Genomic DNA, 13,797 nt, shown 5'->3' with positions numbered 1-13,797 from the left:
CTACCTCCTGTGACAGTTTGTTCCATACTCCCACTACCCTGTGTGTGAAAAAGTTACCCCTCAGTTTCCTATTAAATCTTTTCCCCTGCACCTTGAACCCATGTCATCTGGTCCTCGATTCCCCGGGGTATGGGGAGAAGGCAGGAATGGGGTACTGATTGTGGATGATCAACCATGATCACATTGAATGGTGGTGCTGGTTCGAAGGGGCAAATGGCCTCCTCCTGCACCTATTGTCTCTTGTCTAATGTATATTGTATCAGGACTAGGCGTGCATTTCACCATACACATGCGCTCAGTCCTCCAAGGCCTGCTGGATCTCCCGGTTGCCAACCATTTTAACTCCCTTCCTACTCCCACACTGATGTTTCTGTCCTGGGCCTCCTCCATTGCCAGAGTGAGGTGACACGCAAACTGGAGGAACAGCACCTCATAGCTTACACCCCAATGACATGAACATTGAATTCTCCAAATTAAGGAGACTCCCCCCTCCTAATCAAGTCCTGGAGTCTGTCCCAACCCCATCTCTTTTTTCCAGCTTTCTCCCTCCGACTCCATCATTCCAAAGAAGGGTCCAGACCGGACACGTCGCCTGTCCATTCCCCTCCAAAGTGCCGGTAAAACTCAGCAGGTTAGCCGTCCATGGTGAGAAACGGATGGAGAAGTGTTCCTATTACAAGCTCTCCTTGGCCCTGTCAAGAATGTGGTGTCCATTCTTGGGATGGGATGCAAGGTCGAGCTGACCAGTCATTGACAGCCCCCTCCCCCCCCCCCCCCCCCCCCCCCCCCTCCCTTCATGGGCCATCTCTTTGTCATTCCTCTGTCTTCTTCTCGCTGGATAACAAGCAGAACCATCTTGGCTTAACAATAGATGTATCTTCTTCCTTTGGTGGGCAAATGGTGGACAGTATTGTTTTTGCCAGTATTTAGACCACATTTCTGATGAATCTGATGAACAACAGAGTAATCTTTCTTGAAAAATCTGAAGGAACCTTTCAATAAATCAGACATTGCTCATGTTTTAATGAGAAATATATAAATTCATTACCTTATTCGACAGTATGGACCAATTGTATCCACTGTGTTCCACTGTAAAGGCATCCATTGTATTCATATATTGTCTTTCTGCTGATGCAACAAAAGCTTTTCCCCGAACATCGCCACACATGACAATAAACTAAACGGAACCTCAGCTGATCATATCTCCCCATATTCCTTGATCTTAGTCCACATATGACTGGTCTCTAATTTGTGTTTTGCAGTCTTTTTTTCCACTAACCAGTGGTTTTTGTAATTTATGCTTCATTTATGTGTTGTGCTGCCTTTGTCAAAATGCCTCTGATGCTGCTGCAGGCAACATTTTTATTGTACCTCTACCTCGCCATTGTTGTGTATGTCAATAAATTCAACAACTCCTAAAATGTACTGAATGATTTGGCTCCAGCCAAGTCTGTGGTAGAGAATGTAACAGATTATTTGTTCTCCTCATCTTAATCCATATTGTCTCTTGTCTTAAACCTTTACCCCTGGTCTTGGTTTCCCCCAACAGGGAACATCTTCCTCCATCCAGATTGGTCTACCTGTTGGAATTTTCTATGTTTCCATGAGAACCATTGTCATTCTTCTAAACTCCACAAGCCAAATTAACTCAAATTCTCTTTGTAATTTACACCATCCCAGGAAGAAGTCAAAACAAGGAGGTTAGGAGATGTGACTTTTCATGGAGGGTTTTTTTCCACTGCTGGAGGTACTCTATGGGTCGAGCAGCATCTATGGAGGGAATGCGATGGTCAGCGTTTCTTATCATGACCCTGTATTGACCTAAATCATCCTTTTCCAAATACAAATTAATTCTTTGTTTCCAACTTATTTCCACAGATACAGAGGAAGGCATTCATTATGGATCCATCTTCTTCCAGCCAAAAAGCACCTCGTGGTAAAATGGCTTTATTTACATATGTTTTAATCTTTTATCACAGTGAGGATTATTGGCACTGAGTAGGCTGGAACCATGCTGTATTTGGCCACTTTACAACAGCACCAGCATTCCTGAGAAAGTCCCTCACTCTGTCCATTGACATGAAGTGGGACAGTAAGCTGAGGCTCAGTTAGGAGCCCAACATTCTCTGGGTGGATTCAGCCTCCCCGGCCTTCTCTGAGCCTGTTCTGGTTCCCTTAACTACAGGGAGTGTGTTCTGGTCCCCTAGCCTACTCTAAGTGGGTTCTGGTCCCCTAACCTACTCTAAGTGGGTTCTGGTCCCCTAACCTACTCTAAGTGTGTTCTGGTCCCCTAACCTACTCTGAATGGGAACAGTAGCCACTCTCGAGATCCAACCAGTGACATCCGGGCTGCTTTTTACAACACTGTTGTGCATTGGCGTTGGTGATGGGAAGTGAAACCAAGACACTATTTATGTCATCTGAAGAACATTCTTCTGCACAACTCCTGACTGAGCTAGAAGTGATCAGCACAATCTTCCTTGAATTACAAAGATGTCTTGTTCATGCTGATCATTCCTGCCGCTCACTGTAAATGCAGAGGTATGAGCATACAGGACAGATGGCGTTTCTGGAATTCAATGTCTTGTTGATTTACTGTCAGGAAGAGCAAAATGTAGTAAGCTTTAAACTCTGGAATTCTCTGCCACAGAAGGTAGTTGAGGCCAGTTCATTGGCTATATTTAAGAGGGAGTTAGATGTGGCCATTGTGGCTAAAGGGATCAGGGGGTATGGAGAGAAAGCAGGTACAGGATACTGAGTTGGATGATCAGCCATGATTATATTGAATGGCGGTGCAGGCTCAAAGGGCCGAATGGCCTACTCCTGCACCTATTTTCTATGTTTCTATGTTTTATATTCCATTTGTCGTTTCCTCTGTCAACATAATCCACCAGTGTCATTTTTAATTGCGATATTTACATTTATTACAGACAACAGGGATAATACACTGTCCTCCAATCAAGCATCAGGCACTGTAAGTATATTGATTCTTGTTGATGAAATTCCAGATCGTACGTATGAATTAAAGCTGTAATCTGTATACTGATTTAACAGCGACAACAACAACGGTCTTAAATACAATTGGTATTTCTTTCTCTTTCAGAAACTCGTTTCTTCAAAGGAAGATGAGTCATCTGTCATCTATGCTCAAATAGCAACAACAAAAACATGAATACTCTGAAGACAGTGGAAAGTAAAGACTTGGACTTTCACAAGTGCAACGTTGCAATTTTTGGAATTGAATCTTTTACTTTATAATTTCTACATACTTTCACGAATGTACTTCCCGAGTTATCAAAATCATCACATTCATCATAACTTCTATATAGTGACTTACAAAGAAGAATCACTTCTTTGATTACAATTTCAGCTTTTCATTTTAGCTTCTGCAGATGTTCTGTAAAACTGGACAGAGCAAGATCGGATAAATAATGTACAAGGATTGCAAGAAGTATATTGGAAGGTTGGGAATTTATCACTGGCATGTATGAGGTTGATCCAAGTGTCTGATAACAAGGGGGAGACGCTGTTCTTGAATCTGGTGTATGGACTTCCAAGCTTTTGTATCATCAGCATAAGAGCAGAGGGGTGGAGAGAGAATAACAGAGGTGTAGGTATTCCTTGATTATGTTGCCAGCTTTGCCAAGGCAGTATGAAGTATAGATAGAGTCAATGGGGTGAGAGTCTGTTTTGTGTGGTGGACTGGGCTGCGTTCATAACTCTGCAATCTCAGGCATCATCATTGCACATTGGGATGCTGTATGACTTGGAGGGGATCCTGCAGTGGGTGAAGATATCACTGAGTGTGGCTGAAACCCCTGTTGTTTGATGCAGTAAGTTTGGAAGATGTTGCCAAAGTGGCTCTATTGAGTAAATGCAATGCATTTTGAAGATGGAGCCCATTATGTATTACCAAACACACTATTTGGGGAATAATAAGAATTTATATAACCATATAACAATTACAGCACGGAAACAGGCCATCTCGACCCTTCTAGTCCGTGCCGAACACGTATTCTCCCCTAGTCCCATATACCTGCGCTCAGACCATATCCCTCCATTCCTTTCCCGTCCATATAACTATCCAATTTATGTTTAAATGATAAAAACGAACCTGCCTCCACCACCTTCACTGGAAGCTCATTCCACACAGCCACCACTCTCTGAGTAAAGAAGTTCCCCCTCATGTTACCCCTAAACTTCTGTCCCTTAATTCTCAAGTCATGGCCCCTTGTTTGAATCTTCCCTACTCTCAGTTGGAAAAGTCTTATCCACGTCAACTCTGTCTATCCCTCTCATCATTTTAAAGACCTCTATCAAGTCCCCCCTTAACCTTCTGCGCTCCAAAGAATAAGGCCCTAACTTGTTCAACCTTTCTCTGTAACTTAGTTGCTTAAACCCATGCAACATTCTAGTAAATCTCCTCTGTATTCTCTCTATTTTGTTGACATCCTTCCTATAATTAAGTGACCAAAATTGTACACCATACTCCAGAATTGGCCTCACCAATACCTTGTACAATTTTAACATTACATCCCAACTTCTATACTCAATGCTCTGATTTATAAAGGCCAGCACACCAAAAGCTTTCTTTACCACCCTATCTACATGAGATTCCACTTTCAGGGAACTGTGCACAGTTATTCCCAGGTCCCTCTGTTCACCTGCATTCTTCAATTCCCTACCATTTACCATGTACGTCCTATTTTGATTTGTCCTGCCAAGATGTAGCACCTCACACTTATCAGCATTAAACTCCATCTGCCATCTTTCAGCCCACTCTTCCAACTGGCATAAATCTCTCTGTAGACTTTGAAAATCTACTTCATTATCCACAACCCCACCTATCTTAGTATCATCTGCATACTTACTAATCCAATTTACCACACCATCATCCAGATCATTGATGTACATGACAAACAACAGTGGACCCAACACAGATCCCTGTGGCACCCCACTCGTCACTGGCCTCCAACCTGACAAACAACCATCCACCATTGCTCTCTGGCATCTCCCATTCAGCCACTGTTGAATCCATCTTGCTACTCCACCATTAATACCCAACCATTGAACCTTCTTAACCAACCTTCCATGAGGAACCTTGTCAAAGGCCTTACTGAAGTCCATATATACAACATCCACTGCTTTACCCTCATCAATTTCCTGAGTAACCTCTTCAAAAAATTCAAGAAGATTAGTCAAACTTCCAGGCACAAATCCATGTTGACTGTTACTAATTAGACCCTGTTTATCCAGATGCTTATATATATTATCTCTAAGTATCCTTTCCATTCATTTGCCCACCACTGACGTCAAACTAACAGGTCTATAATTGCTAGGTTTACTCTTAGACCCCTTTTTAAACAATGGAACAACATGCGCAGTACGCCAAACTATTCCCGTTTCTAATGACATTTGAAATATTTCTGTCATAGCCCCTGCTATTTCTACACTAACTTCTCTCAATGTCCTAGGGAATATCCTGTCCGGACCTGGAGACTTATCCACTTTTATATTTCTCAAAAGTGTCAGTACTTCCTCTTCTTTGAATCTCATAGTTTCCATAGCTACTCTACTTGTTTCCCTTACCTCACATAATTCAATATCCTTCTCCTTGGTGAATACCGAATTTACAGGCAGAAGATCAAAGGAGTGGGCTCTATAAGATGGAGCATGAACCAGAATGGATCTTTATGAGGAACATGATCCAAAACCAAATTGAAAGCTGAGAAAGTGATTATGATTCACTTAAAAATCAACACGAGAATATACCAGTTCCCACACTTAGGTGTAAAATTCAGATGTAAAAAAGCTTTTTTCTTGTGCAAGATAATACTCCTCACAACTGCAGTGGGCTGTTACTTAATATCTCAATGACTTGGAACATGCCCTGTGTCTCCTCATTCGTGTCTGGTGAATTTCTGTATGCTTGTCACAAACAGCATTTTGCAGCAGAAGTGAAAATCGGCTCACCCAACTGATCCTTCCTCTTTAGTACAGATGTTTGTTTGATTAGTAGCCTCTACTGTTTTATGTTTGCTCTTATAACTTAAAATAAAACTTCTGCTATCAGAATACATTGAAGGGAATTCTATTTGAGCAATATTGGAAAAAATAATTCAAAATCAGAAAGTGAAGAAGTGCTGAAAATAAAAAAAAAGACTGAAGGGGTAAGGAATAGCTACATCAGCAACATGTAGTTGTAAGAGTCATTAGAGGGAGATGCCAAAACTGTAGCACATGGTTATTACCCCAGGTAAATGATACACCAGAAAATGTGGACAAGACCTGGTTAGACCCCAGTTGTAAGATGATGTGACATTCTGGGCAACTCAACCCCACAAGGGGCACAATAAACTACAGATGCAGGAATCTTGTGTAGAACAAAAAGTGCTGGCACTGAGTGGGCCCGGCAACCTCTCTGGAGGACATGGATAGGCAACATTTTGAGTTCCAAAATGCAAGGTCATGACATAAAACATTGCCTATCCATAACCTACAGTGATGCTGCCTGACCCACTGAGATACTTCAGCACTTTGTGTTCTACAACCAGAAAGGATCTGTATTGTTTAGAAGGATTGAAGACCATATTCATCAGTATATTATTGGGACCATAGTTAAATTAGGAGGAGTGATCAATTCCCAGGAACATAAAAGCCAAGGGAGTGAATTGATTGAGGTTTTCAAGATTATGTTGGATCACTGGATGCAGTGAGAGTGCAAGGGGAGAGAAATGTAAAGTTTGAGAGGTTAGGAAGTGCTTGATCACACAAAAATGTTAAAAGATGTGTAGGCCTGGAACGTCCTTAACAACGTTTGCCAAGAATTCTCTATCTACACTGTGCACATTATCTACAATTTCAATAATTCCACATTATCTATAATTCTATCTACTCTGTGATGAAGTGGAAAGTTGCAGCAATTCCCCAACATTTATAGTATGAATCCACTGGACAACCAACACAAGGATAGACCAAGCACAGGGACATGGCCAATCAAATGGTACGTGCTCCATAGGTTTAGGTTTACTGTTCGCATGTATACTAAGGGACATGCCATCTGATCAGATAACACTGTACATAAATACAATCAAGTTAAACTTAAGTACAGTAGATGGTGCAAAGGTCAAGATACAGAATGCAGAATGTAGTTCTCAACATTATATTGCACAACATTCAGAGACAAGGACCAATGACCACAATAATGTAGGTTGGAGAAACTCCACTGTAATCTAGTTTATGGAAGGACTGATCAGAAGCCTGATAACACAGGAGCTGTTCCTGAATCTGGTGGTGTGCAGTTTCAAGCTTCTGATTCTTCTGCTTGTCGGGAGCAGGGATAATAAGGAATGAAGAAGCAGTGGGTAAGGTATTTGATTATGTTGTCTGCTTTCTCACAGAAACATGGAGTGTAGATGGGGAGTGGTGGGGAGTCTGGTCTGTGTGATGGCCTAGGCTATGCCCACAACTCACCACAATTTCTTGCGGTCTTGAACAGAGCTGTTCCTAAACCAAGTTGTGAGTCATCTGTAGAAATTGTTAAGAATCATTTGAGGAATTGAAACAAAAGCACAGGTAGTCATTAATCCAACATTAACTACTCTTTCCTAATACATTAAACTCCAGATCTCCAGTGCAAACTCTGAAAATGTGAAGATGGAACATGCCGCAAACACTGTGGAGGTGGGACAACATTGTGATTCCAGTGATGGATCTCCTGGCCAGAAACATTAACTCGATTTTCCTTTTCCCCTGATTTGCTGATAGTTTCCAGCATTGTTTTTTTTTTAGATATCCGACAATTGCCATTCTTTTCATTTTCTCTTCCAAAGGCAATTTGTTGCACACCACACATCGCCACACATGACAATAAACTAAACAGAACCTCAGCTGATCATATCTCCCCATATTCCTTGATCGTAGTCCACATATGACTGGTCTCTAATTTGTGTTTTGCAGTCTTTTTTTCTACTAACCAGTGGTTTTTGTAATTTATGCTTCATTTATATGTTGTGCTGCCTTTGTCAAAATGCCTCTGATGCTGCTGCAGGCAACATTTTCATTGTACCTCTACCTCGCCATTGTTGTGTATGTCAATAAATTCAACAACTCCTAAAATGTACTGAATGATTTGGCTCCAGCCAAGTCTGTGGTAGAGAATGTAACAGATTATTTGTTCTCTTCATCTTAATACATATTGTCTCTTGTCTTAAACCTTTACCCCTGGTCATGGTCTCCCCCAACAGGGAACATCTTCCTCCATCCAGATTGGTCTACCTGTTGGAATTTTCTATGTTTCCATGAGAACCATTGTCATTCTTCTAAACTCCACAAGCCAAATTAACTCAAATTCTCTTTGTAATTTACACCATCCCAGGAAGAAGTCAAAACAAGGAGGTTAGGAGATGTGACTTTTCATGGAGGGTTTTTTTCAAACTGCTGGAGGTACTCTATGGGTCGAGCAGCATCTATGGAGGGAAAGCGATGGTCAGCGTTTCTTATCATGACCCTGTATTGACCTAAATCATCCTTTTCCAAATACAAATTAATTCTTTGTTTCCAACTTATTTCCACAGATACAGAGGAAGGTATTCATTATGGATCCATCTTCTTCCAGCCAAAAAGCACCTGGTGGTAAAATGGCTTTATTTAAATATGTTTTAATCTTTTATCACAGTGAGGATTATTGGCACTGAGTAGGCTGGAACCCTGCTGTATTTGGCCACTTTACAACAGCACCAGCATTCCTGAGAAAGTCCCTCACTCTGACCATTGACATGAAGTGGGACAGTCAGCTGAGGCTCAGTTAGGAGCTCAACATTCTCTGGGTGGATTCAGCCTCCCTGGCCTTCTCTGAGCCTGTTCTGGTTCCCTAAACTACAGGGAGTGTGTTCTGGTCCCCTAACCTACTCTAAGTGGGTTCTGGTCCCCTAACCTACTCTAAGTGGGTTCTGGTCCCCTAACCTACTCTAAGTGTGTTCTGGTCCCCTAACCTACTCTAAGTGGGTTCTGGTCCCCTAACCTACTCTAAGTGTGTTCTGGTCCCCTAACCTACTCTGTGGAGTGGTAGCGGTGTGGAATGAGCTTCCAGTGGAAGTGGTGGCGGCAGGTTCGTTGGTATAATTTAAAAATAAATTGGATAGGCATATGGATGAGAAGGGAATTGAGGGTTATGGTATGAGTGCAGGCAGGTGGGACTAAGGGAAAAAAGTTGTTCGGCACGGACTTGTAGGGCCGAGATGGCCTGTTTCCGTGCTGTAATTGTTATATGGTTATATTATATGGTTAACCTACTCTAAGTGGGTTCTGGTCCCCTAGCCTACTCTAAGTGTGTTCTGGTCCCCTAACCTACTCTGAATGGGAACAGTAGCCACTCTCGAGATCCAACCAGTGACATCCGGGCTGCTGTTACAACACTGTTGTGCATTGGCGTTGGTGATGGGAAGTGAAACCAAGACACCATTTATGTCATCTGAAGAACATTCTTCTGCACAATTCCTGACTGAGCTAGAAGTGATCAGCACAATCTTCCTTGAATTACAAAGATGTCTTGTTCATGCTGACCATTCCTGCCGCTCACTGTAAATGCAGAGGTATGAGCATACAGGACAGATGGGGTTTCTGGAATTCAATGTCTTGTTGATTTACTGTCAGGAAGAGCAAAATGTAGTAAGCTTTAAACTCTGGAATTCTCTGCCACAGAAGGTAGTTAAGGCCAGTTCATTGGCTATATTTAAGAGGGAGTTAGATGTGGCCCTTGTGGCTAAAGGGATCAGGGGGTATGGAGGAAGGCAGGTACAGGATACTGAGTTGGATGATCAGCCATGATTATATTGAATGGCGGTGCAGGCTCAAAGGGCCGAATGGCCTACTCCTGCACCTATTTTCTATGTTTCTATGTTTTATATTCAATTTGTCGTTTCCTTTGTCAACATAATCCACCAGTGTCATTTTTAATTGTGACATTTACATTTATTACAGACAACAGGGATAATACACTGTCCTCCAATCAAGCATCAGGCACTGAATGAATCAAATACACAGGACAAGATGTTAAGAAGTCCCTTGTGCCAATAGGTGGGGAGCATTTCACGACATTCGTTGATTGTTGAGAGTGGTAGACGCTCAACATCTGTGGGGGGGGGGGGTGGGGGAGTGGATACGTATATCTTGGCCTGGGTAACCTTCAGGACAGTTGGGCACAGGACACATCATCAGTAGTGTACCCTTGCATCACTGGGTGTTTCGGCCTTTTATCACTATACACCCTCCACAAGGGCGGCCCGCTGCAGGATGATCAGCCCTCAGCGCGTGTCCCGTGTCAAACCGTCCCAAAGATTCACCCTGAAATACTAGGGGCCCAGCATGGGTCTTTCCACTTGAGCCAAATCCACCGGCTGCTTCTTTCAGCCGCCTCTGAGAGTGATCTTATGGTCTTCCGCAGAGCCTGACCGTGGATTCCAAGCTCCTTCAGCAGTCTGATGGTAGATGACGCAACAAATCCTCTGCATCCCACTTCAACTGGATAGACTTTGGTGTTCCAGCCACGCTGCGTTGCCTCTGCTGCAAGCTCTGCGTAACGCAGCTTCTTACGCTCATAGGCCTCCTCAACAGAGTTCTCCCATGGAACTGTGAGCTCTATGATGTAAGCAGTCTTCTGTGAAGGGGACCAGAACACCAAGTCTGGCCTGAGGTTGGTGGAAGCAATTTCAGGTGGAAAAACTAGTTGTCGGCCGATGTCCGCCAGCATCCTCCAGTCGCGGGCCCTGCATAGGTTTCCTTCTTCTGATCTGGTGGAAGGATGTTTAGATGTTTTCTGTCCTTCTCGGACAAAGGTTGTTGCCCTTAGGGGGAGGGGGTTGCTTGCTCTCGGAGGCAAGGAGTTGGTCGCACACCGCCTGTTCTCAAGGGCTGATGCCAGGCTTTTTAGTACCTGATTATGCCGCCACATGTATCTCCCTTGCGTGAGGCTGGTCTTGCAGCCTACCATGATGTGTTTGAGGGTCGCTGGAGTTGGGCAGAGGGCACAGGTTGGATCCTCGCCGTACCACTGATGGAGGTTCTTTGGTGATGGAAGCACGTCATAAGTCGCTCTGATGATGAAGCTGATCTTGCTTGCTTCCATTTCCCATAGTTCTTTCCAGCTGATCTTCCTCCGCTCCACACCTTCCCACTGCATCCATTGCCCCTGTTTGGCAAGAGAGACCGCCTTTGCACTTCTTGCGGCCTCCTCTTGTCGCCGCACCTCCTCGACCACCAATGTCCTCCGCTCTGATGTTGTGGCCTTTCGCCAAGTTGGTTTACTTGTCGTAAGGCCAAAGCCTCCTCTTCCCTGCTGGACTTGCCCCACGATGTCTTTGTATCTCAGGGCTGATGAAGCTTGCTGTACTGCATCAGATGGCGTCCACTTCCGGCCAGTTACTAGGGGCGGCGCAACAGCACTGATGGTCTTGTCTCTAGAGTCCCTCAGTGTCATCTGAAGTCTTACTTTAGAACACTTGTATTCCTCTGTTAGACTAGTGAGAGGTAGTTCCAGGACCCCTTTGCCATATAGGCCGATGTTAGTTAGACATCGTGGGACCCCGAGCCATTTCTTCGCGTATGAAGTTATGGTTCGCTCCATCTTCTCCACAGTTGTTATTGGGGCTTCATAAATGGTCAGTGGCCACATTCTCCGAGGAAGGAGTCCAAACTGTAGGCACCAGAGCTTCAGTTTCCCAGGCAGTAGGGTCTGATTGATGTTCTCCAGGCCATTGACAATTTCTTGCCTTAGTTGTTCCACCTGCTCTTTATCCTTGAGACTTGCATTGTACCATCTGCCCAGGCTTTTAACTGGCTGTTCAGACACTGTTGGTATAGGGTCGTCACCGATACAGAACCTTGTGTCTCTAATCACCCCCTTGACTATGGAGATGCTTCGAGATTTACATGGTTTGATCTTCATTCGGGCCCACTTGATGTTCTCCTGCAGCTTTCCAAGTAGCCGCTTGGTGCATGCTGCAGTAGTGGTTAGTGTGGTCATGTCGTCCATGTATGCCCTGATGGGTGGCAGACGGAGCCCAGCCCTGGTTCGTTCACCGCCCACCACCCATTTTGAGGCCCTGATGATGACTTCCATGGCCATTGTAAAGGCCAAGGGTGAGACTGTGCAGCCTGCCATGATGCCTACTTCCAAGCGCTGCCATGTTGTACTGAAGTCAGCTGTTGTGAAGCACAGCTGCAGGTCTTGGAAATAGCTCTTGACCAGTGTGGTGATGAGCTCTGGTACATGGAAAAAGGCAAAAGATTCCCAAAGGAGTTCATGGGGAACTGAACCAAATGCATTGGCCAGATCGAGGAAGATCACATGTAGGTCTCTCTTCTCCTTCTTAGCTGCTTGGATCTGGTGCCAGATCATGCTTGTATGCTCCTAGCAGCCCGAAAATCCTGGAATTCCTGCTTTCTGTACAGATGTATCAATGTACTTGTTTGTTACCAGATAGGTGGACAGCCTTTGTGATACAATGCTGAAAAAGATTTTTCCCTCGACGTTGAGGAGACATATTGGCCGGAATTGGCTGATGTCTGACGCATCCTTTTCTTTAGGTATTAGCACGCCGCCGGCCCTTCGCCACGCCTTAGGTATTGTTTGCTTCTTCCACACCACCCTCATGAGCTTCCATAGAAAGCGTAACACATCGCGTTCTTGTAGAGCTTGTATGGTACTCCATTTGGCCCCGGAGCTGATGCTGCTCTTGCTCGCCGGACAGTGTTCTCTACCTCTTTCCATCTTGGAGGGCTGGTGTCCAGGTTGAATTCAGGTGGTTGAATAGGCGGGATGTCATGTGGGATGACTAACTGCTCATGCCTTTTCGTGTCTTGGTGGGCCTTTTCCAGGTGTTCCTCCAATTCCCGTTTTGATGTTTTCAAAGTTCCACTTTTTTCCTTTGCGAAGAGGTCTTTGATGAACTTGAAAGGGTCTTTGTAGAACCGTGTTCTTGTGTGTTCTTTCTTCCTGCGAAGTTTCCTCAAGTTCTCTGCTTTTCGCAAGGTTGCCAATCGGCTCTTGATGTCCTCTTGGAGTAGCATGAGACCTTCTCTCTCTGCCTCAGTTGCTTTTTTCCATTGCTTTTTCAACTGTCTCCTCTCTCTGATTAGCCTCTCGATCTCCTGCTGCCTCCGGTCTTAAATACAATTGGTATTTCTTTCTCTTTCAGAAACTCGTTTCTTCAAAGGAAGATGAGTCATCTGTCATCTATGCTCAAATAGCAACAACAAAAACATGAATACTCTGAAGACAGTGGAAAGTAAAGACTTGGACTTTCACAAGTGCAACGTTGCAATTTTTGGAATTGAATCTTTTACTTTATAATTTCTACATAATTTCACGAATGTACTTCCCGAGTTATCAAAATCATCAAATTCATCATAACTTATATATAGTGACTTACAAAGAAGAATCACTTCTTTGATTACAATTTCAGCTTTTCATTTTAGCTTCTGCAGATGTTCTGTAAAACTGGACAGAGCAAGATCGGATAAATAATGTACAAGGATTGCAAGAAGTGTATTGGAAGGTTGGGAATTTATCACTGGCATGTATGAGGTTGATCCAAGTGTCTGATAACAAGGGGGAGACGCTGTTCTTGAATCTGGTGTATGGACTTCCAAGCTTTTGTATCATCAGCATAAGAGCAGAGGGGTGGAGAGAGAATAACAGAGGTGTAGGTATTCCTTGATTATGTTGCCAGCTTTGCCAAGGCAGTATGAAGTATAGATAGAGTCAATGCGGTGAGAGTCTGTTTTGTGTGGTGGACT

At 43.8% G+C, this 13,797-nt stretch overlaps 2 long non-coding RNA genes across 2 annotated transcripts in view; one reads left to right on the top strand and one right to left on the bottom strand.

Moving 5' to 3' along the window:
• LOC116990719 overlaps positions 1-13,797 on the bottom strand; it is a 102,543-nt gene that overhangs the window by 70,819 nt on the left and 17,927 nt on the right. The window lies entirely within an intron of this gene.
• Positions 2,939-3,218, top strand: LOC116990722. The gene is made up of 2 exons (XR_004416615.1): positions 2,939-2,974; positions 3,104-3,218. It is a non-coding gene; the product is annotated as an uncharacterized LOC116990722 (long non-coding RNA).

This window comes from Amblyraja radiata, chromosome 32, assembly GCF_010909765.2.
Source record: "Amblyraja radiata isolate CabotCenter1 chromosome 32, sAmbRad1.1.pri, whole genome shotgun sequence".
In the NCBI taxonomy this organism is placed as follows: Eukaryota; Metazoa; Chordata; class Chondrichthyes; order Rajiformes; family Rajidae; genus Amblyraja; species Amblyraja radiata.
Note: the sequence above shows the minus strand (reverse complement) of the source record. Positions and strands in the feature narration are given on the sequence as shown.